The 24448-nt window shown below is 44.6% G+C and overlaps 1 long non-coding RNA gene across 1 annotated transcript; it reads left to right on the top strand.

Annotated features, from left to right (window-relative positions):
- Positions 1 to 1567: 1567 nt before the first annotated feature.
- LOC123743789 (uncharacterized) lies at positions 1568 to 7701 on the top strand. Its single transcript, XR_006770676.2, has 2 exons — positions 1568 to 2636; positions 5528 to 7701. It is a non-coding gene; the product is annotated as an uncharacterized LOC123743789 (long non-coding RNA).
- Positions 7702 to 24448: the final 16747 nt, after the last annotated feature.

Below are 24448 nucleotides of genomic sequence, written 5' to 3'. Positions count from 1 at the left end.
CCATATTTTCCACCAAGAGAAGAAGCAGTGGCCAAAACAGACACAGGCATAGACACGTACGTACACACACACACACACACACACCCACACACACACACACACACACACACACACACACACACCACACACACACACACACACACACACACACACACACACACACACACACACATACACACACACAAGACCTTGTCCCGCGAGGCTCACACACACCACGACCCTCAGAGCCCAGAGCCGGTGTGAGGTGTTAACAGAAGGGTGAGTGTAACAGTTTAGCTTCCGTCCTTCTCCTCGCCCCTACCTGGGCTTAAACCAGGGACCCTCTGCACACATCGACAACAGCCACCCTTGAAGCATCGCTACCCATCGCTCCACAAAAGCCCCTCTGCAAGGGGAACAACTACTTCAAGGTCTCAGAGCGAGTAACGTCACCGATTGAAACGTTATTAGCGCGCACCCTGCTAACTTGCTAGCCATTTCAAATCAAATTTTATTTCACATCGGTTACATGAGCACAGGGTTAGGGGAGACAAAAGTGAAACGAGCGGTAGAGAGAGAGAGAGAGGGATAGAGAGGGGGAAAGGGAGGGGGGTTCTGTCCTGGTTATGTTTGTTTCCAACTACTCCTGGAATTTACAGCAGCAGACATTGACCAGGGCAATACAGCAACAGAGATGTTAACAGCCCTGCTAGACCCTGAGCTGCAGTGGAGCTGTGGAGAGAGGGGGAGAGAGAAAGAAAGGGAAAGAGAGAGAGTGGGGGTGTACAGAGAGAGAGAGTGGGGGTATACAGTGAGAGAGAGAGAGAGAGAGAGAGAGAGAAGGGATATACAGCAAGATAGAGGTGTACAAAGAGAGAGTGAGAGAGAGCGAGAGAGAGGGGTGTACAGATGGAGAGAGAAAGAGGGAGAGAGAGGGGGGGTGTACAGAAAGAGAGAGAGGGGCGGGATGTACAGAGAGGGAGAGCAGAGAGACAGAGAGGGAGAGGAGGGGTGTACACAGAGAGAGAGAGGGGGGGGGTCTACAGAAAGAGAGAGAGAGGGGTGGGGGTGTACAGAGAGGGAGAGCAGAGAGAGAGAGAGAGAAAGGGGCGTACAGAGAGAGATAGAAAGAGACACACAAAGAAACTATGTGAACTGGAAAGAGAGGAAGAGGGAGGGAGGGAGGGAGGAGACAGTGGTCTTACTCAGTCCTGAGACAGCAGCACTAGGGTTATCTGGCCAAGTTTCCACTCACAAACAATAATTCACCTCAAGTGCCCACTCTGGCTGAGTAAGTAAGGACACCGGCCCAGCCCCGCCTGTTACATTACGTCAGCTTCCCAAATGGCACCCTATTCCCTACTTAGTGCACCATTTTTTAACCAGAGCCCTATGGGGACTCCCTATGGAGTAGGGTGCTATTAGGGACACAGCCTTCAACAATGGTTGAGGGGTTAGTCAGCCAAAGGGGACAACATTTGACTCTGGACTCCGCCTTTCTCTGAACTTCTCCTTTTTTCCGCAATCTGTTTTCCATTGATATCTTCCGTATTTATATTTGCACTGGCTCCAGTCTGCGGTGGGGCTGGAAAGTGTATTTCATTCAGGTCAGTGAACATTTTTACGTACCATAAAATATAGGACATATAAATAGTCTTGACTTGATTACCAACCGGGCAGCGAGGCAGAAAAGAAACCACCTGAGATTCTGAAATTCAGACTTTCACAAAATGATTTCCTATAAGCTCAACTTGATTATTTTTACCCAGCAACAGCCTCTTTGCACTCTATGAACTAACATGGTTTGGTACACAGTAGGTACACTATTCAAGTATGCACAGTGTCAATTAAATTAAATAGTTGTTTACACTGACATAGTTATTCAGATACTGAAACGTCACAGATATCACTGTGTGTCCTTATTATTTAAAGGAGGAGTCGGGGGCGGCTGGGCAGCTTCCTGGCAGAGGTGACATAGGGATACATTGGCAGTAAGTGGCGTAATTACAGATCGTTTTCACCGTGTTTAGCTGTTCATTTAGGCGTGGAGCTTGGCCCAATAAAAACCTGCCCCCCACTGCCTCTGCCCACTCAACCCCTTGGCAGCGCACCGTCACAGCCCCTGAAAAATAATTAACGACTTCCAAATTAATTATATGCCGAAAACCACCGAAATCCCATGTTTACTTGACACACAGCGTGGGCGAGCAGTGGAGTGGACATCATAGAAAAAATAACTTAATTGTGAGAGCAGTCTGATCTAGACCTGTATTCATAAAGTGTCTCAGAGTAGGAGTGCTGATCACAGCTCAGTTTGGCCTCATGGATCGTAATGAATAAGATTACATGGACCTGATCCTGGATCAGAACTCAGACAGATGGTTTATGAATACAGGCCCTGGGTCTATTGCCCAGAACAGAGGCACGTAGGGGGGCACAACGTGGGGCACAGAGGAGAGGATCCAATGGGAACTAGGTGGCCTTTCCCCCCCATCTCTTCCCTTTCACACAGGGGTCATTCCCCCGGAGAGAGGGCTGGAGGCTGGATGGCACGGAGAGGAAGAGAAACAGGCTAATACTGCCAGGCCCTGGGGCCCTGCTTCCTGACCGGGTGGGAGACCCTTGATACACACAACACACACCCCGCCCTCATACAGGTAATGGTCCTGACCACGCTGTTTCAATGAACACAGACCTTACAATAAAGAACAGTAGCAGTAAAAAAAATAGAGAGAGAGGAAGGGAAAAGGGTTAAAATAATTAGTTGGGGGAGAGTGACAGGTAGAAATAGACAGTCCATATAATCTACCCCTTAGCTGTAAGTATAATACATTGTCATTTCAGTGGCCTTAAGCAAATATACTATTCAACTAATCCTATGGCCAAATGAGACTTTAACGTTATACCAGATATAAAATGTGGGTTTAACTAACCCTTATCATCATCCAACATCAGATCAAAGTTTGTTATCCTCCAAGGTAACAGTAAATACAGGTAATTGCTCAGTTGAGCAAATTAAATTCTCAGCTGAGAGAGAGCGAGAGAGGCAGATACGGTCTGCATGATCCAGAACAGATGGATATGTCAGATATGCCCAGCCAGGCTTACTCAAATGCTTAGTGGTGAAGTAATGACCCCTGTGTGAGTCTCCCCCCTTTGCTCAGTGCTCCAATTATCCCTGGTCTTCTCCGCCTGGGGATAAGCAAGAGCCATGCACCCGTAATAGACGGACGGACAGAACCATTACCAAGCCATCACAAGAGGAAGGAATTTATAAAATAAGCTAAGAAGAAGCAGTGACTCTTTACTGTAATGAAATAATCAAAACTAGCCATGACCCACAGTAGCCCTTTATAACAACATTGTTGGGGCTTACTGAGTCAATCCACTCCCTGGTCATTGAGACTGCTCCTGGCTTTGATACAATACAGTAGTTATATCTCCTGGGATTATGGAGCAAAACAAATATAGTTTCAGTGTTGACCTCCTCTCTATTACTAGTTTATTGTTTACAATAATCCCAGGGAAGATGAAAGGGGCATACACTCTTAGAAAATAAGGTGCTGTCTAGAACCTAAAATGGTTATCTGGCTGTCCCCATAGGAGAACCCTTTAAAGAACCCTTTTTGATTCCATGTAGAACCCTTTATACAGATGGTTCTACATGGAACCCAAAATAGTTCTACCTGAAACCAAAAAGGGTTATCCTATGGGGACAGCCAAAGAACCCTTTTGGAACCCTTTTTTCTAAGAGTGTATAAGGACATGGATTGTCACCACATATTACACAATAATATAGACACAGAGGTCCCAATGTTTATGAAAGTATTTTCCTGCTACTGACGTGTCTTCACCTCTTGATGCAAATTCCATCAAGTCAGAGGTTGTCAAATGACAGTCCAAATGTCTGTTATGCAATTCACTTCCTGGTGACTGTCAGTGACCTCAGTGATTGGTCAGGATAAATGGAATAGATGGAGTTGATTGGTGAAAACAGGAAATTACACAATTTAATTGGTGGCGAAGGTGTTTTCCTTTGAGCAATTAACTAGTGACATCATGAAATGGTCCCATAAACGACTAACTGAATCACTGATACAGTCAGAACACAATCAGATCAAGTGTATTTTTGCTCAGAGGATAAATGCCAAGCCTTGAACCAAAGGCCACTAAACAAGGGAGGGTAATAGGCCTGAAAACTAAAAAACCTAATTTCTAGGATGACCAATGTTGAACTAACTGTTTTCCAATGCTTTCATTTTCTTTCCACTATTCCTGGAATATTTTTTTTTTAATCTAATTGATTTATAAAGCCCTTCTTACATCAGCTGATATCTCAAAGTGCTGTACAGAAACCCAGCCTAAAACCCCAAACAGCAAGCAATGCAGGTGTAGAAGCACGGTGGCTAGGAAAAACTCCCTAGAAAGGCCAGAACCTAGGAAGAAACCTAGAGAGGAACCAGGTTATGAGGGGTGGCCAATCCTCTTCTGGCTGTGCCGGATGGAGATTATAACAGAACATGGCCAAGATGTTCAAATGTTCATAGATGACCAGCAGGGTCAAATAATAATAATCACAGTGGTTGTCGAGGGTGCAATAGGTCAGCACCTCAGGAGTAATTGTCAGTTGGCTTTTCATAGCCGATCATTCAGAGTATCTCTACCGCTCCTGCTGTCTCTAGAGAGTTGAAAACAGCAGGTCTGGGACAGATAGCACATCCGGTGAACATGTCAGGGTACCATAGCCGCAGGCAGAACAGTTGAAACTGGAGCAGCAGCACGGCCAGGTGGACTGGGGACAGCAAGGAGTCATCAGGCCAGGTAGTCCTAAAGCATGGTCCTAGGGCTCAGAAGAGAGAAGAAAGAAAGAAAGAAAGAAAGAAAGAAAGAAGAGAAAGAAAGAAAGAAAGAAGAGAAAGAAAGAAAGAAAGAAAGAAAAGAAAGAAAGAAAGAGAATTAGAGAGAGCATACATAAATTCACACAGGACACCGGAAAAGACAAGAGAAATACTGCAGAAATAACAGACTGACACTAGCCCCCCGACACATAAACTACTGCAGGATAAATACTGTGAATGTATTTCTAATTCCCAACCAGGTCTAAACTGGTGCATGGATTACGGACAAGGAGGATCTTCTCACTGGTTATGGTTTAACTAATCTGGATTAGGTTTAACCTGATAATCTGGATTAGGTTTAACCTGATAATATGATTTAGGTTTAACCTGATCATCTGGATTAGGTTTAACCTGATAATCTGGGTTAGGTTAAATGGATAATATGGGTTTGGTTAAAAGGATCACCACACATTGATCCAGACCTGATGTTTACAGGTTAATGGTTATAGGAATATAGGGACCTTGTCAAAGGGCAAGACAAGTACAGGGCATTGGCATATCTTTCAACATGTCAGATTTAGTTTCTCTGCTTTTCAGCACTGGCATATCTTCCTCTCTTCTTCTCTCTCTGTCCCTCTCCCCCCTTTCTCTCTAATGCCTGCCATCCTCTGTGGTGTCTAACGGTTAATGGAAACTTTCCTCTCCCTCAGCATGTCACTTCAAGGGAAGGGTAGGGGTTTCCAGCCTTCCGCCAGCGACAGTAAATCACTCTGCCTTGCACCGTTGTCCACCAGGAAACTAAACCACCCTGCCTTGCACCGTTGTCCACAAGGAAACTAAACCCCCCTGCCTTGCATCGTTGTCCACCAGGAAACTAAACCACCCAGCCTTGCACCGTTGTCCACCAGGAAACTAAACCCCCCTACCTTGCACCGTTGTCCACCAGGAAACTAAACCACCCAGCCTTGCATCGTTGTCCACCAGGAAACTAAACCCCCCTGCCTTGCATCGTTGTCCACCAGGAAACTAAACCACCCTGCCTTGCATCGTTGTCCACCAGGAAACTAAACCCCCCCTGCCTTGCATCGTTGTCCACCAGGAAACTAAACCACCCTACCTTGCACCGTTGTCCACCAGGAAACTAAACTCCCCTGCCTTGCATCGTTGTCCACCAGGAAACTAAACCCCCCTGCCTTGCACCGTTGTCCACCAGGAAACTAAACCCCCCTACCTTGCACCGTTGTCCACCAGGAAACTAAACCCCCCTACCTTGCACCGTTGTCCACCAGGAAACTAAACCCCCCTACCTTGCACCGTTGTCCACCAGGAAACTAAACCCCCCTACCTTGCACCGTTGTCCACCAGGAAACTAAACCCCCCTACCTTGCACCGTTGTCCACCAGGAAACTAAACCCCCCTACCTTGCACCGTTGTCCACCAGGAAACTAAACCCCCCTACCTTGCACCGTTGTCCACCAGGAAACTAAACCACCCAGCCTTGCACTGTTGTCCACCAGGAAACTAAACCACCCCGCCTCGCACCGTTGTCCACCAGGAAACTAAACCCCCCTGCCTTGCAGGGGCTCTCTGGTAATGCATAAGAGAAAAGGCATTCTGGGATGGTACACAAGTCCTTCTCCATGTCACTAGAGATTTGTCATCTAGACAAGTATTTGTTTTGGTGGTGACAAATACGATGACACATACGGAATTGTGTAAAAAAAAAAAAATCTACTGACATGTACAGATACCTCTGAATTGTCTGTCGCGAAGAACAGGCTACTTTTGTTGATTTTCAGTTCCAGTACAGAGTTTTGGTAAATGTCCATAAAGACAGGCTAGCCATTAGCCTTGACTATGTCAAATTCCACCCGGATCTCCAGTATGTGCGAAACCAAAGAAACAGTCTGGTTTTTGTTTCACAAGAGGAGGAAAGTGTCCTGCCAGTGGTACCACATGCCCATTATATGAGAAATACAGCGCTATAAAAAAAACTGGACCAAGTTAGACAGAGATAATATACCCTGGACCAAGTTAGACAGAGAGAATACACCCTGGATCAAATTAGACAGAGAGAATACACCCTGGACCAAGTTAGACAGAGAGAATACACCCTGGACCAAGTTAGACAGAGAGAATACACCCTGGACCAAGTTAGACAGCTGGACCAAGTTAGACAGAGATAATATACCCTGGACCAAGTTAGACAGAGAGAATATACCCTGGACCAAGTTAGACAGAGAGAATATACCCTGGACCAAGTTAGACAGAGAGAATACACCCTGGACCAAGTTAGACAGCTGGACCAAGTTAGACAGAGAGAATATACCCTGGACCAAGTTAGACAGAGAGAATATACCCTGGACCAAGTTAGACAGAGAGAATACACCCTGGACCAATTTAGACAGAGAGAATACACCCTGGACCAAGTTAGACAGAGAGAATACACCCTGGACCAAGTTAGACAGAGAGAATATACCCTGGACCAAGTTAGACAGAGAGAATATACCCTGGACCAAATTAGACAGAGAGAATACACCCTGGACCAAGTTAGACAGAGAGAATATACCCTGGACCAAGTTAGACAGAGAGAATATACCCTGGACCAAGTTAGACAGAGAGAATATACCCTGGACCAAGTTGGACAGAGAGAATATACCCTGGACCAAGTTAGACAGAGAGAATACACCCTGGGCCAAATTAGACAGAGACAATACACCCTGGACCAAGTTAGACAGAGAGAATATACACACATTTGGCGTTGATGCTGAGTGGAATTAAAAAAAAACATTTACATCGATTAAAAGGTATGACAGTTAAGATGATTTTTCCACTGCTCGTAATTCATTAGTGCAGCTTTCAAATAAACCCTCTGTTTCCCGTATTCAGTCTACAGAGTTTCTTTGTTGTCGTGTCTTTGGCTATGCCGGATTAAGTGATATGACATGCTAACCTATAAAATTCTTTCTCTGTAATTAATATTACCTGATTAAGCTAATCATGTAAATGTAATTAACTAGAAAGTCGGGGCACCACGGAGAACGTTTATAGAGCCGTTATCTTCCGAATAAACTCTTAAAAGACTTAGTAATCTTTTACATCGATAGCCGTCATCTTAATCATCTTATTTTCTGTCTCATAATGAAAGTTGTAAATTCTTGGTTATCTTCACGAACCCTGGCTAACAAGTTGAATCAGCAATACAAAATTGGGTTTAACTATTTATTTACTAAATACCTAAACTAATCACACAGAATTACAAATACACAGAATACAATGATGTCATACAGAAAACATCCCTGGTGGACGGAACCTGTATGAAAGCTGGTTACACAAAGGAAAGGGGGTTGGGCTTGAATGAAAGAGCGGAAAGACTTAGGAACAAAGAAACAGCAGCTATGCTATCGTAAATACATTATCTTATGCATTACTAAATTACCGCCCATTTGGAAAAGGAAAATGCAATAAATATTTACTCTGAGCTGCGCTTCGGTAGATTGGTCGTAGATGCTGGCCGGGTTGGCCAACAGATCTTCCTGTCCTCGGAAGAATGTCTCTGGTGGTAAATTGGATACGTGGTATTCGTCTGTTTGTTAGACTGGATCCGTCGTCCGTCCTTTCCTAGCCCACGTCTACAGCGGCCGCTGCTACCTCAACGGCTAGGAAGTATCACTTCTGTAGTGAATAAGCTCAAAGTTCATACCATTCGCCACCAAAGCTCACGCCGAGGTTGGCTTAGTTCTGTACTTGACGTGTGTCCTTCTAACGTAGAGGCTGCAGACCTCACGTACTGGAACATATGGTTATCTTTTCGTCAAAGGCTTATATAGTGGAGAGGGGGAAGGATGTGTTTCATCGTTTATAACCCCTGTCTCTTCACAGGGGTGGGCCACTGATCAAGCAGGGCACTTTCCTTATGAAAACCCAATTCTCTCATTTGGAAGCTAAAATTACATTTAATCTCCTAACAAACAATTTCAATATCAAACATTTCAATTGCATAACAATTCCATGTGACTCTGATAACTAGAGGGTGTATACTTTCCCAGGTACAGTTTATGTCGTCCTGTCATCAGTCATAATGTCTCAGATGACAACCGAACTGACATCCATACTCATTACGTTCCAAAGCATATTTCCAACTGGTTTTATTACCAAAATATGGTTCCTTTCCCCATTTGTTTGATGTTCCCAGACTCTCTATATTTAACAGGACAGCAGTCCTTCAGGACAGCAGTCCTTCAGTAGGGTCAGAAAGAGAGGGGAAGGGAAAAAGGTATTTATGGGGGGGTCATAAACCTTACCCACAGGCCAACGTCATGACATTGTCCAGGTTAGACACTTCAGTTTAGTAGGGTTTAGAAGAGGGAGTGTTGTGAATAGTATGAGAACTTGTTTATTGGTGCCTTTCCTGCTATTCATAACACATTTTAGGAGGGCCGTCACAATGTGTGGATACTAGTGTAGAATTGTGGCCCCTTGCGCCGTCGTAGAAGGCCTTTTTTAATAGCGCATGGTTTAGAACGCTTCAGGAAAGCGGTCACGTGTGCTTGCGAGGCAGAGGTCCTGAGTTCAAGTCTCGGTATGAGCTGAATCTGGAGGAAGTGGTACTCAGCAAGCAAGCAGCGTGACATCTTTTACACTAGCAATCTAGACTCACACAGTGAAATGTACAGTAAATGCACTCGTAAGCACACAGAGTTAATAGAGAGGCCAGCAATGGGTTACTGTGAAGCTTCTAAACAACAAAATGTCCTTCCTCAGCCCAAATGGACCTATAGCTACATTGAGCCAGTTTCAGGCATCTACAAACACAGCCTAGTTAAACAGGCCCAAATTAAATAGTTCAGTTTAGGAAGTGGACACTTGTAGCCCAGTTAGAATGAGTCCAGAATGTAGCCAGAGATAGTGGATATTACTCTGTGCTGTAGCCTAGATAGAGATTTGTCATAGCTTTAGCTCCAGTAGCCCAGTTACAGAGAGACCCAACACAGTCAGTCTCTCCAAACTGTCAAAATGACAGAGCTTTGTCCAAATAAGTAATGCTAATGTACTAACGTGATAATGTTCACAGCTACTCTAGCGTCGGCGCCTTCCAGTTTAATCCCCGCTGTCAAACAAGAGCCTGATAGCTGTCAAACGTATGCTAGCAGTGAGGGAAATACACAGAGCCTTTCGAAACACTCCTTTCATATGAGGGAGACGAAGAGGAGTCTTGGAACAGCTCCTGGAATAAGGCTGCAAGTCATCAGCTGTGGCTATTAGCTGCCGCTGTGGCTATTAGCTAGCTCAGTGTTGATACTCTTATGCCATTTCAGTGTAGGTGCCACTGTGGAAATGGAATGAACAGTGTACTATAGACTAGGCATGGACTGTATGTTAGATTCATCAAAGGAATAGGAATACAGATAGAAATCCTACATCTGCTCCACCTTTATGAGCTTTCACAGAAATAATCATGATGTTGATTGCCATCATTGTCTGTACAGTACAATCACCACCATGCAATGGCTCCAAAGGCTCTGTTGGTTGGATCATGATAACACCAGGATTGTGGGCTATGTACACAGGGCACATATTATGAATATGTGGCTTTGGACTAAAGCATCTACTAAATTAATACCACCATGATCATAACCATAGTCATCACCATCATCATCATCATCATCATCATCATCACCATTATGACCATCAGACCATCATCATCATCACCACCATCACCATTTTGACCATCAGACCATCATCACCATCACCATCATCATCATCATCACCACCATCATCATCATCACCACCACCATCATCATCACCACCATCACCATCACCACCATCATCATCACCATTATGCCCATCAGATCATCATCATCACCATCATCATTCCCATCACCATTATGACCATCATCACCACCATCATCACCACCATTATGCCCATCAGACCATCATCATCATCACCATTATGACCATCATCACCATCACCATCAGACCATCATCATCCCCATCACCATTATGACCATCATCACCATCATCACCATCAGACCATCATCATCCCCATCACCATTATGACCATCATCACCATCATCACCATCAGACCATCATCCCCATCAGCATCCCATCACCATTATGACCATCATCACCATCAGACCATCATCATCATCAACCTCATCACCATTATGACCGTCATCACCATCATCACCATCATTCCCATCACCACCATCATCATCCCCATCACCATTGTTACCATCAGACCATCATCACCATCATCATCATCCCATCACCATTATGACCATCATCACCATCACCACCATCATCATCACCATTATGCCCATCAGACCATCATCATTCCCATCACCATTATGACCATCATCACCATCACCACCATCATCATCACCATTATGACCATTATGACCATCAGATCATCATCACCATCACCATTATGACCATCAGACCATCATCATCCCCATCACCATCAGACCATCATCATCCCCATCACCATTATGACCATCATCACCATCAGACCATCATCATCCCCATCACCATTATGACCATCATCACCATCAGACCATCATCATCCCCATCACCATTATGACCATCATTCCCATCACCACCATCATCATCCCCATCACCATTGTGACCATCAGACCATCATCACCATCATCACCATCATCATCCCCATCACCATTATGACCATCAGACCATCATCATCATCATCACCATCACCCTCCTCCTCCTCTTCCTATTCCTCCTCCTCCTCCTCTTCCTCCTCATTGCCCTGTAATGTGCCAGATCCCTGGGAGTCGGTCCATCTGTATGTAGGTCAGAGGCAGAGGCAGCGATGGGTCTGAAACTAAGGGAAAGCAGAGCCTGGGTTCCGGCGGAGCCTTGTGCATTGTACCTGCTCATCCATAATGGATGAGGCTCCAGCAATAATAGATGAAGGTGGTGAGTAATCTGAGAAGGTGGTGGGACACAGAGACACAGAGACTGGCTGGCCTCCTTTTCCCCCAACCATTCTCAGAACACAGTGCCCGGAACACGACTCCTGCCCGGACACGCCACATCAAAAACAAACAAGAAGGACACTAATAAATCTTTATTGGAGAACAACAACAGGTATCGGCCATTACCTGGTCCCTTGTGCAGGAGAGTAATGGTGGAAAAATTGTAATAACTAGAAGGCAATGTCCTCATATGAACCCACATGAAAAAATACTACAGCTTACTACAGAATACTACAGTACCTACTACAGAATTCCATAGTAAACTGTAGTATACTGCAGAATACTATACTACACACTGTAGTATCCCTCGATCATGTGTACAGGGGCGGTTCTGGGGGGGACAGTGCCCCTGTGGCAACAATTTTGGACCCCCTTGTGGACCCCTAAATGTGGAGTATGAAATAATTTTTACATAACTAATTTTTGCTATCGTTCTTTTTTTACATCCGTTATTAGACAGTGGCAACGCGGAACACTAATGATTATGAACATGGTCTTTTGCCTGCTAATGTCTGCAATGCAGTGAAGAAAACAATATGACAACAATAACGTCTAATGTAACTGGCCCCTCTAACAGTACAACTGGCCCCAGCTTGGCACCCCCAGTTGAAATGGTCTAGAACCGCCACTGCATGTGTAGTACTTACTTTAGAATGTTGTAGTATAGTGTAGAATACTTTAGTAAATACTATAGTAATGTTTGCAAAAACACAACACTTTTTTTACTATTGTAAATACTACAGTATTTCGTTTGCATATAGCCTGCCCATTCCCCTCCCCATAACCCAATTTGTGCCACTCATAAGTGAGAAACCTACATGCCAAGTATAGACCATATATTGTGTTCCCTACATTTTATAGAAAAGAGCAGAAGCTCTGAACTATCTGTTCAGATCCCAGTCCTATCTACCTCCGGAATATTTGCTCTTTTAGTATTTCTCAAGTAAGTTTCCTCAAGGAGAAAGCCTCCACTTCTATGTCATAGATAATAAAACAAAAACTCTACAGTAAAAACTACAGGAATGTACGAAAAAAACACTACAGTAGATATTAAAGTATACTACAATCTGCAAAAACACTACAATAATTACTGTAGTATACTACAATCCGCAAAAACACTACAGTAAATACCACAGTATACTACAGTTATTTTATTACAGTATTTATACTATTGTTAACTGTAAATACTACAGTATAATACCGTAAATACTACAGTGGATACTATAGAATCTACACCATAGTATACTATGGTATTTTTTCATGTGGAATTGCATAGTGCAAATATTGATTTAATTAGATTACCAATGATTAGTCATACTAACGGGCAGTATCTTTTTATGTTTTATTTTTCATTCAGTTGTTTAGTTTAGTTGAATGTGCAAATGTACACTTGACTAGTAGTACCCTAGTATTGTCCTTATAGACAAGGTCAGCAGTTTTTCCTGGGCAGGTGGCCAAGTGGTAAATCTCTCTGGCCTTGAGTATGATTTATTTACATCAACGTTAGTCATTAGGGCCAGGAGTTTAGACCACGTGACCTGACTAGGAACAACTCTGAGCCCTACTTATGGACCTTGATGACCTTCTGCTGTCAACAATGAGATCTGAGCCAGCTGCCCTGACATAGCAGTAATGTACTAGTCTTACAGCTGTCCTGACATAGCAGTACTGTACTAGTCTTACAGCTGTCCTGACATAGCAGTACTGTACTAGTCGTACAGCTGTCCTGACATAGCAGTACTGTACTAGTCTTACAGCTGTCCTGACATAGCAGTACTGTATTAGTCTTACAGCTGTCCTGACATAGCAGTACTGTACTAGTCTTACAGCTGTCCTGACATAGCAGTACTGTACTAGTCTTACAGCTGTCCTGACATAGCAGTACTGTACTAGTCTTACAGCTGTCCTGACATAGCAGTACTGTACTAGTCTTACAGCTGTCCTGACATAGCAGTACTGTACTAGTCTTACAGCTGTCCTGACATAGCAGTACTGTATTAGTCTTACAGCTGTCCTGACATAGCAGTACTGTATTAGTCTTACAGCTGTCCTGACATAGCAGTACTGTACTAGTCTTACAGCTGTCCTGACATAGCAGTACTGTACTAGTCTTACAGCTGCCCTGACATAGCAGTACTGTACTAGTCTTACAGCTGTCCTGACATAGCAGTACTGTACTAGTCTTACAGCTGCCCTGACATAGCAGTACTGTACTAGTCTTACAGCTGTCCTGACATAGCAGTACTGTACTAGTCTTACAGCTGTCCTGACATAGCAGCACTGTACTAGTCTTACAGCTGTCCTGACATAGCAGTACTGTACTAGTCTTACAGCTGTCTGGATCCATATCTTCTGAGACTGCTGAAGTCCTAACTCAAAGCTACGCTTGGAGCTTCCTACATCACACTCTTATCATGACCAGCACTTTGACAAGCCAGTAGTGACACATGGGCCATGGTGAGAGGAAGGGGACATGTGGGCTCTGGTGAGAGGAAGGGGACATGTGGGCTCTGGTGAGAGGAAGGGGACATGTGGGCTCTGGTGAGAGGAAGGGGACATTTGGGCTCTGGTGAGAGGAAGGGGACATGTGGGCTCTGGTGAGAGGAAGGGGACATGTGGGCTCTGGTGAGAGGAAGGGGACATGTGGGCTCTGGTGAGAGGAAGGGGACATGTGGGCTCTGGTGAGAGGAAGGGGACATGTGGGCTCTGGTGAGAGGAAGGGGACATGTGGGCTCTGGTGAGAGGAAGGGGACATGTGGGCTCTGGTGAGAGGAAGGGGACATGTGGGCTCTGGTGAGAGGAAGGAACAATAAAGCAGATTGGGACCGTTCGATCTCCTGTCCTCCTGTCCTCAGTCCTCTCCCAAGACCAGTCCAAATTGAAGGTGTGTGTGGGGGGGCCCCAATAGGTCAGCCTCCACCATCCCCCTCCTCCCTCCCCCTCTGCCTCCGTCCCATAAAAAACTCCATCTATTTAATTAACACGATCCACACTTCTAAATGCCCATCGATTTTGGAAGCACATAGGCGATGTCATTGCAGAGTGGGCAAGGTGGGCCGATGCGTCAGTAAAGCAAGCCGGGGTGAAAATAAACGGATTTCCATCATACTTTGTGTGATTATATAGGTGGCAGCAAGATGTGTAAACCTGCCAGCCTGGGAGGAAATCGATTGAGAATTGGCAGCACGATAGGATGCATCAATCACGACTCTGCTGTTTATGGGTGAGAGGAAGAGAGGGACCGCAAGAGAGAGAGAGAGAGCGAGAGACATAGAGAGAACATGGAAAATAAAGGACAGTTAGATAAATACATGAACACAAATAGAGCTCTCATTAATAAAAGCTTTGATAGCCTCTTGATGTTGAGCTTCAAAAGTGGAAAGAGGGGGAGAGCGGAAGATGTGTCAGATGGGGGAGATGACAGAGCGAGGGATTAGGAAAGGGCAGAGGCTGGATGCATCCTGTGGCTGGAGTTGCCAGCGGTGTGTCCCCAACATGGGGCTTACTGGGGGTCCTCTGAACAAATCGAGCCCCAGGATCTGAGGCCTAGGCTGGGAAAGTCCAAGGGGTGCCCATTTTGTTTTTTGCCCTAGCACTACACAGCTGATTCACAACTAATCAACTAATCATTCAGCTTTGATCGTTTGAATCAGCTGTGTAGTATTAGGGCAAGAAACAAAAACTGCACCCCTTGGGATCCCGAGTTCGGGAAACGCTTCCCTAACCCCTAACCCGTACCTCAACCTCAACCATAACCTTAAAACAAAATCTAACCTTAACCCTAAACCTTAACTCTAATGATAAACACTAAACCCCCTAGAAATAGCCTTTTTCTTTGTGGGGACCGGCAACATGTCCTAACTCCTAAACATTAAATAGCATTTGTCCTCATGGGGAAGTGGGGAATGTCCCCACGAGGGATACTTTTATTTGTTTTACTATCCTTGTGGGGACTTTAGGTCCCTACAAGGATAAGAAGAACCAACCCCCGACACACACACATTCTCTACCCCTCCCCACCTGTTATCATAGCCAGGCTACTGTCAAACATCCTTACCTTCTGACCATGTGATAACACTATTCTGTCCCTGCGCTCCACTGTTGATAATGCGGGCCCATAAAATTAAATTGCGTTTGCACACACATTCATTGCCATGCAATGTCATGGGAGATGGGAGGAAATGGGGAAGAATAAAGCAGAGGGGAACCATTCTATTTCCTGACCACCTGTTCTCTCCCAACCCAGCCCAAATTGAAGGTGTGTGTGTTGTGGGTATGTGCACTGCGGTTGTGTGTGTGTGTGGGGGGGGGGGGGGACCCCTCCCTGGATCTCTCCCCCTCTGCATCCCTCCCTCCCCTCAAAAATTCCATCTATTTAATTAAAACGTTCTACACTTCTAAATGCCCATCGATTTTGGAAGCACCTAGGCAATGTCATTTTAGCGAGAGAGTGGGCAGGGTGGGCCGACGCCTTAGAAAAGCAAGATGGGATGAAAATACTTTGTGTGATTATATAGGTGGTCTGGCAGCAAGACATGTGAACCTGCCAGCCTGGGAGGAAATCTATGGAGAATTGGCAACACAATAGGACCCATCAATCACGACTCAGCTGTTTCTGGGTGAGAGGGAGAGAGAGAGAGAGCGAGAGAGAGTGAGAACAGGGAAAATAAAGGACAGATAAAAAATAAAATAATTCACAAATACTTTGATAGCCTCTTGATGTTGAGCTTCAAAAGTGGAAAGAGTGGGGATATTTGTGTGCACGTGTGTGTTAGTGTGTCTGTGTGCACGTGTGTGTGAGTGTGTCTGTGGGCACACGTGTGTGTGTGTGTGTGTGTGTGTGTGTGTGTGTGTGTGTGTGTGTGTGTGTGTGTGTGTGTGTCTGTGGGCACACGTGTGTGAGTGTGTCTGTGGGCACACGTGTGTGTGTGTGTGTCTGTGGGCACACGTGTGTGTGTCTGTGAGTGTGTCTGTGGGCACACGTGTGTGTGTGTGTGTGTGTGTGTGTGTGTGTGTGTGTGTGTGTGTGTGTGTGTGTGTGTGTGTGTGTGTGTGTGTGTGTGTGTGTGTGTGTGTGTGTGTGTGTCTGTGGGCACACGTGTGAGTGTGTCTGTGGGCACACGTGTGTGTGTGTGTTTGGTACAGTCAGACGGGGGAGATGATAGACAGGGATTAGGAAAGGGCAGAGGCCGGATGCATCCTGTGGCTGGAGTTGCCAGTGGCGTGTCCCCAACATGGGGCCTACAAGGGGTCCTCTGAACTAATCGAGCTCCAGGACCCAATTTTTCTAAAGTTATCTATCCAGATTTTGGCTATCAGATAGGATTAAATGCATAGAAATAGAATGGATAGAACGGGTTTGTGGCAGCACAACCGCAGACCACGTGTATGGTGTCGTGTGGGCGAGCGATTTGCTGATGTCAACGTTGTGAAAAGAGTGCCCCATGGTGGCGGTGGGATTATGGTACGGGCAGGCATAAACTATTGACAACGAACACGATTGCATTTTATCGGTGGAAATTTTAATGCACAGAGATAACATAAAGAGATCCTGAGACCCATTGTCTTGCCATTCATCCGCCGCCATCACCTCATGTTTCAGCACGGTAATACATGGCCCCATGTTGCAAGGATCTGTACACAATTCCTGGAAGCTGAAAATGTCCCCAGTTCTCACCAGACATATCACCCATTGAGCATGTTTGGGATGCTCTGGATCGACGTGTACGACAACGTGTTCCAGTTCCCAGCAATATCCAGCAACTTAGGACAGCCATTGAAGAGGAGTGAGACAATATTCCACAAACCGCAATCCACAGCCTGATCAACTCTATGTGAAGGAGATGTGTCACTCTGCATGAGGCAAATGGTGGTCACACAAGATACTGACTGGTTTTCTGATCCACGCCCCTACCTTTTGTTTAAGGTATCTATGATCAACAGATGCCAACAGATCTGTAGTTCCATCATGTGAAATCCATAGATTAGGGCCTACTTTATTTATTTCAATTGACTGATTTCCTTATATGAACTGTAACTCAGTAAAATCTTTGAAATTGTTTCATGTTGTGTTTATATTTTTGTTCAGTGTATATCTGGGGTCAACCGTCTGTAGGGTCTATATCTCAACATACCTGTGGGATGGAAGTGCTCAACCCCCTCCTGTACTCCCTGTTCACCCATGACTGCGTGGCCACGCACACCTCCAACTCAATCATCAAGTTTGCAGACGACACAACAGCCTACAGGGAGGAAGTGATAGCCCTGGCGGATTGGTGCCAGGAAAATAAGCTCTCCCTCAATGTCAACAAAACGAAGGAGCTGATCATGGACTACAGGAGACAGCAGAGAGAGCACGCCCTCATCCACATCGATGGGGCCGCAGTGGAGAGAGTCAAAAGCTTCAAGTTGGTTGGCGTGCACATCACTGACAACCTGAAATGGTCCATTCACACAGACAATGTGGTGAAGAAGGCACATCAGTGCCTCTTCAACCTCAGGAGGCTGAAGAAATTCTGCATGTCCCCTAAGAACCTCACTAACTTCTACAGATGCACCACTGAGAGCATCCTATCAGGCTGTATCACCGCCTGGTACAGCAATTGCACCGTCCGCAACCGCAGGGCTCTCTAGAGGGTGGTGCAGTCAGCCCAACGCATCACCAAGGGGACACTGTCTGCCCATCAAAGCTGTGACCTTGAGACTACTAAACAGCTTCTATCTCCAGGCAATCAGACTGGTAAACAGTCACCACTACCCAGCCTCCACCCCGTACCATGCCCTGAACCTTAGTCACAGTTACTAGCCGTCCTCTACCCAGTACTCTAACCTGCACCTTAAAGACTACTTTGCCCTATGTACATAGAGTTATTGAACACTGGTCACTTTAATAATGTTTACATACTGTTTTACCCACTTCATATGTATATACTGTATTCTAGTCAAGCCTCATCCTACCTACAGTGCCTTCAGAAAGAATTCACATCCATTGACTTTTTCCACATTTTGTTGCGTTACAGCCTGAATTTAAAATGGATTAAATTGAAATGGTGTGTTACTGGCCTACACACAATACCCCATAATGTGAACGTGGAATTATGCTTTTAGAAGCTGGTTGAGAGAATGCCAAGAGTGTGCAAAGCTGTCATCAAGGCAAAGGGTGGCTACTTCGAAGAATCTAAAATCTAAAATACATTTTTATTTGTTTAACACTTTTTTGGTTACTACATGATTCCATATGTGTTATTTCATAGTTTTGATGACTTCACTATTATTCTACAATGTAGAAAATAGTAAAAATAAAGAAAAACCCTGGAATGAGTAGGTGTGTCCAAACTTTTGACTGGTACTGTACAGTATATATATATTTCGGACTATGACATTGCTCGTTCTGACATTTCTTAATTTCTTTCTTTTTACTTTTTTGATTATGTACGTATTGTTTTGTATTGCTAGGTATTATTGCTTCACTGTTGGAGCTAGAAACACAAGCATTTCACTACACCTGTGATAACATCCACAAATCTTTGTAAGCAACCAATACACTTTAATTTGATTTGATTTGGCTGGAAATTATTAGCTGGTAATCCATTGTCAGAGTATGGTCACATCCATCATATAGCTGGACTAGCACTGAGCATAATGGGATCCTATGTCTAGTAAGTGAAGCATAACAGTAGGAATCCAACATTGTTGAATGCTGATAGTTCACATGAAATCAATACATATAACTGTTGGCTTGTGAGTGATATGTGCAAAACAAATAGTGTATGGGGCAAATACTGAGTTCCACTTTAGTTGAATTCTCACATAGTCATGCATTGATGACAGTGAGAGACTAAGTGAACATTTGAGGCAAGTGGAAGTTAGGATTTACCCTTATGTCATTAGTTGATGAACAAAACATAACAGTAGATATTCAAATGTATGAATGCAGATAGTGACATTGTTACTCTGAAATCAACACATATCTAGAACGGTTGGCTTGTGAGTGATTGGTGCTACAAACAGGCTGAGGGACTATTTGATAAGTAATGTGAAGTAGACATATCATCTTGTTAGAGATAGGAACATAGTATTCCACGGTGTTATTAAACACTAAGGAAGGATAGCAGCTCAATCCAGTGCTGCCAGAAAGAAGATGGGAGATCACCCGTCAATCTGATTGGACATGACACGAGCAAGGTCCTCCTGATTGGACATTTGACCCGGTGACAGTGACTGACGAGTCATCAGCGGTGGGTCCACCACTGCAGCGCCCTTGGACCAGACCACTTCAAATGAAACACCAGTTGCACCTTGGGTAGGCAGCGGAAGCTGTGTTACGGCAACAGGAGGGAGGTTGGGGGAGCGAGGATTCTGTTGGGATGTCATCTCAAAAATGTATCCTTTTATGTGTGCCGAAGCAGACACATAGACGCACGGATGCATTTGTCTCTATGTCACACAAAAGCACGCACACACACACCCACACATCCCCCCGCTCACACACACACCCCAGAGGGGAATATGAATATGACTGAGCACGATGACTGTGGAACCCTACAGGGCACATCAAATCAACAGACCCCATACATTTGCATACAGACTCATACATAGAACACCAATAAGGAGTGTTTAAGAGCACTTCAGTGAATGGGCAACATCTGTCTAGATGTCACAGCAGCCCAAAAGTCCTATGGAATGTATACAGTGCAAGATCAGATAGAATGGTTTTACACAGCCACTGACTCATAATCATGTGATAATCTGATTTTATCGTTCAAATATCAAAGCAGCATTTCTTCATGTACGACCCAGCCTTTTGACATGTGCCCCTTTCATACAGCCCACCACAGCCCTGTCAAAATATCTAACATGTTCACTTGTCTCATGTAGCATTTTTTGTCATTCATCATTTGTCCTTTAGAGAAAAAAAGGAGGCACAGAGGGGAAGAGGCCATCTTGTCATCATTGTCACCAAATCTTCAGGTCACTTTTCAATAATGGCTTTTTTAGGCTGCTCCCTGATTGGAGCATACAGTGAGGGAAAAAAGTATTTGATCCCCTGCTGATTTTGTACGTTTGCCCACTGACAAATGATCAGTCTATAATTTTAATGGTAGGTTTATTTGAACAGTGAGAGACAGAATAACAACAAAAAAATCCAGAAAAATGCATGTCAAAAATGTTATAAATTGATTTGCATTTCAATGAGGGAAATAAGTATTTGACCCCCTCTCAATCAGAAAGATTTCTAGCTCCCAGGTGTCTTTTATACAGGTAACGAGCTGAGATTAGGAGCACACTCTTAAAGGGAGTGCTCCTAATCTCAGTTTGTTACCTGTATAACAGACACCTGTCCACAGAAGCAATCAATCAATCAGATTCCAAACGCTCCACCATGGCCAAGACCAAAGAGCTCTCCAAGGATGTCAGGGACAAGATTGTAGACCTACAAAAGGCTGGAATGGGCTACAAGACCATCGCCAAGCAGCTTGATGAGATGGTGACAACAGTTGGTGCGATTATTTGCAAATGGAAGAAACACAAAAAAACTGTCAATCTCCCTCGGCCTGGGGCTCCATGCAAGATCTCACCTCGTGGAGTTGCAATGATCATGAGAACGGTGAGAAATCAGCCCAGAACTACACGGGAGGATCTTGTCAATGATCTCAAGGCAGCTGGGACCATAGTCACCAAGAAAGCAATTGGTAACACACTACGCCGTGAAGGACTGAAATCCTGCAGCGGCCGCAAGGTCCCCCTGCTCAAGAAAGCACATATACATGCCTGACTGAAGTTTGCCAATGAACATCTGAATGATTCAGAGGACAACTGGGTGAAAGTGTTGTGGTCAGATGGGACCAAAATGGAGCTCTTTGGCATCAACTCAACTCGCCGTGTTTGGAGGAGGAGGAATGCTGCCTATGACCCCAAGAACACCATCTCCACCGTCAAACATGGAGGTGGAAACATTAAGCTTTGGGGGTGTTTTTCTGCTAAGGGGACAGGACAACTTCACTGCATCAAAGGGACGATGGATGGGGCCATGTACCGTCAAATCTTGGGTGAGAACATCCTTCCCTCAGCCAGGGCATTGAAAATGGGTCGTGGATGGGTATTCCAGCATGACAATGATCCAAAACACACGGCCAAGGCAACAAAGGAGTGGCTCAAGAAGAAGCACATTAAGGTCCTGGAGTGGCCTAGCCAGTCTCCAGACCTTAATCCCATAGAAAATCTGTGGAGGGAGCTGAAGGTTCGAGTTGTCAAACGTCAGCCTCGAAACCTTAACGACTTGGAGAAGATCTGCAAAGAGGAGTGGGACAAAATCCCTCCTGAGATGTGTGCAAACCTGGTGGCCAACTACAAGAAACGTCTGACCTCTGTGATTGCCAACAAGGGCTTTGCCACCAAGTACTAAGTCATGTTTTGCAGAGGGGTCAAATACTTATTTCCCTCATTAAAATGCAAATCATTTTATAACATTTTTTACATGCGTTTTTCTGGATTTTTTTATTGTTATTCTGTCTCTCACTGTTCAAATAAACCTACCATTAAAATTATAGACTGATCATTTCTTTGTCAGTGGGCAAACGTACAAAATCAGCAGGCGATCAAATACTTTTTTCCCTCACTGTATCTCTCAATACTGACATATTTTCCCCCTATAGCTGCCTTCTTCTCTAGTAAAGCCAACACAGCCTCACTGGGCCAATATGGCTGAACTGATCCTATTAAGGGTGAATTGGATGGATTGTGATTGCGTGTTCTTTTGCATTGCAACAAAAGGATTTGGTTTACTCTGTTTTTATGACTGAATGACTAGAATCTCTCTCTAAGCTTAGAATATTCCATCCTGTATGCATGTGGGTTCACCCCCCCCCCCCCCCCTCTCTACTTCTTTGAGCGAACCCTGGAAAGCATGTGTGTGTATCCTCTTCAAATGGAGCTGGGTGAAACAGGATAGAGGGGGAGTGTGTGGTACCCTTGAGCACAAAACACTTTATAAATAACTGAGACACATGCCCAAGGCTCATTACCATTAAACAACCCCCCACCTCAAGCAACACCGTCCCAGATATGAATAAATGTCAAACTGTGGAGCGGAGGGAGAAGGGAGGGAGGAGGAGGAGGGAGTTCAAGGGCTGAGCAGCGGGAGTTACTGCAGGCAGCCACAGCACTAGAAACACACACAGGTGGTAGCTGGGTGGTGTGTGTCTGTGTGTGTGTGTGTGTGTGTGTGTGTGTGTGTGTGTGTGTGTGTGTGGTGTGTGTGTGTGTGTGTGTGGTGTGTGTGTGTGTGTGTGTGTTACATAGACACAAATCGACTCCTCATCGTTTTAATGCTTCTGGTATTTTTGCAAATGACATAAGTGATCGCTGTGCTATTGCCTGTGTGAGAGATGGTAAAATTCCTAAGAAATCTCCACGTATTATTACGAAAAGAAACTGAAAGCGGTTTGATATTCAAGGTTTTTTACATGATGTATCCAGTATTGAATGGAATAGAATGGAATTAATCCCTGATGTTGAACTAGCCTTTTCTTACTTCCACAACACATTCCAGGATGTATGCAATAAGCATGCCCCTTTTAAAGAATCCAGGATTAAGGGCAGAGAGAACCCTTGGTTTACTAAGGAACTTACAAAAATCATAAGGGAACGAAATGCTATGTGGGCTAAAGCAAGAGGGACGGATTCGGCAGATGATTGGATGGCTTTTAAACGTCTTCGAAACGTGGGTGTGGCTATGATTCGTAAATTGAAAGCAGACCACTACCTGAAATCTACTTCACATAATGGAAATAATCCATCCACATTTTGGAAAGTAGTGAAGGGTTTGGAGTGCAGAAAAGATACACAGCTTCCTAAACAATTGTTGGTAGACACACAGATTGTAACTGAGAGAACCTCCATTCTGAAAGCCTTGAATCAGCATATTTTAGATGCAGGCAGTTTATTTGAAAAGGTACAGGTATAATTGAGCCCCCGATGAATTGACCTGACACCCCTGTGCACTCCTTCACCAGGTTCTCTTTCTCATCCTTCTCTGTTTCAGAAGTGCGTAAAGCCCTGAAAGAAATTGATGGAAAAAAATCCCCTGGCCCTGATGAACCAGACCTCCGCTTCCTACACCTAGCTGCAGACATCATTGCTCCGCCCTTAACATGTATTTTTAACCTCATGCTTGATGTTAAGGAAATCCCCAAGTTATGGAAATCTGCTTTTGTACTGCCTCTCCTGGAATGTGGAGATCCTTTGCTACTTGACAACTATCGACCCATATCAAAATTGTCTGTACTGTCAAAGGTACTGGAGTCCTTAGTTAGTAGGCAGCTAAAGGCCTACTTCCAAGAAAACATCATCTTAAATAGAATGCAATCAGGTTTTAGGTCTGGCCACAGCACTGTTTCAGCAACATTGAAGGTTTTAAATTACATCCACTGTGCTCTTGATAAGAAGTTACATTGTGTGTCTGTCTTTATTGATTTGTCGAAGGCTTTTGACACCGTGGACCATGCTGTGTTAGTGCAAAGGTAAAAATTTTGTGGAATTACTGGTCATGCTCTAGATTGGTTTATAAATTACCTATCAAATCGTACGCAATGTGTAATGGCGGATGGTTGTAAATCTGAGTCCATAGAGGTGTGC

The sequence above is a fragment of the Salmo salar genome, chromosome 07 (assembly GCF_965601325.2).
Source record: "Salmo salar chromosome 07, fSalSal1, whole genome shotgun sequence".
NCBI classification, from domain to species: domain Eukaryota; kingdom Metazoa; phylum Chordata; class Actinopteri; order Salmoniformes; family Salmonidae; genus Salmo; species Salmo salar.
This window is presented reverse-complemented; position numbering and strand designations above follow the sequence as displayed.